This window comes from Priapulus caudatus, unplaced genomic scaffold, assembly GCF_000485595.1.
Source record: "Priapulus caudatus unplaced genomic scaffold, Priapulus_caudatus-5.0.1 Scaffold2642, whole genome shotgun sequence".
Taxonomy (NCBI): Eukaryota; Metazoa; Priapulida; class Priapulimorpha; order Priapulimorphida; family Priapulidae; genus Priapulus; species Priapulus caudatus.
In genome coordinates this window covers 39,586-40,914 of record NW_014579703.1, presented here as the reverse complement: position 1 = coordinate 40,914, position 1,329 = coordinate 39,586, and positions in this window count along the sequence as shown.

Below are 1,329 nucleotides of genomic sequence, written 5' to 3'. Positions count from 1 at the left end.
AGGGGGTGTGGAGGGTTAGGTGTTAGATTGTGTAGGGTTAGGTTTAGAGTTGTCTATATATACAGGGTTAGGATTAGGGGGTTTGGAGGGTTAGGTGTTAGATTGTGTAGGGTTAGGTTTAGAGTTGTCTATATATACAGGGTTAGGATTAGGGGGTTTGGAGGGTTAGGTGTTAGATTGTGTAGGGTTAGGTTTAGAGTTGTCTATATATACAGGGTTAGGATTAGGGGGTTTGGAGGGTTAGGTTTTAGATTGTGTAGGGTTAGGTTTAGAGTTGTCTATATATACAGGGTTAGGATTAGGGGGTGTGGAGGGTTAGGTTTTAGATTGTGTAGGGTTAGGTTTAGAGTTGTCTAGGGTTAGGTTTGCCGTAGTATGGCATTAGGTTAGAGGGTTTATAAGGTTTGGGGTCATGAAGGCTTATAGTGCATTTGACATAGTAACATAAACATATGTATACTATCAGGAGTAGATAATAGGGCTTATCTAGAATTATATAGATTAGGAGTAGAATAGAATTATCTACTCCTGATACTATCATGTATCCCATCTATATGTATAGTCTGACTCTATGCATAGCATAATGCTGCGTTTACACTATCGATTTTTGTCAGCAAATCGTAGCGATTTCAAGTGCATTCCAACTTGCCCCCGACTAGACCAAAGTGCATTCCAAGAAATTCGATTGTGTTAGAGTCGGAATCGAAGTCAAGTCGCCGAGTTGGAGATATAGAACCGACGTGTTCTATTTTGCACGACTCGGACGATTTTCTGACAAAAATCGATAGTGTAAACGCAGCATAATACACACCATGTCAGGGGTAGAAATTAACTTTTGAACAAGGGAGTCCGCTGCCCTCAAAAAGAGGGAGTCCGTAGCAAAATGAGGGAGTCCGTAGTCTGAAGTTAAAAATTAAAGAATTGCTGAAAAAATACGGTAATTCTGCGACGCCGTGCTCTGAAACGAACTAGTTAGTATAACAGAATTTTCAATGAGTCACACGGACTCGGACGGCATATTCAAATCATGGAATCCGACAGTAAATCAGGGAGTATTGACTGCGGACTCGCGTTAATTTCGCACCCTGCCATGTACATGGTACGAGGGATACGTTTAGGGTTGTGTACAAGAGTAAATAGTTCCAGCTATGCAGCCCTTCATTCCCCAACAGGTAACAGAGTTAAGGGCTACAACGACAGAGAGTAGGGATGAGACCAATGTACCTGTAGTACTAGGGTTAAGCTTAGGGCTGTGTAGCATATTACCAGAAGTAGATAATAGGGAAGGAGTGTGACTTCAATAAACAAGGGAAATTCGTCATTTACTAG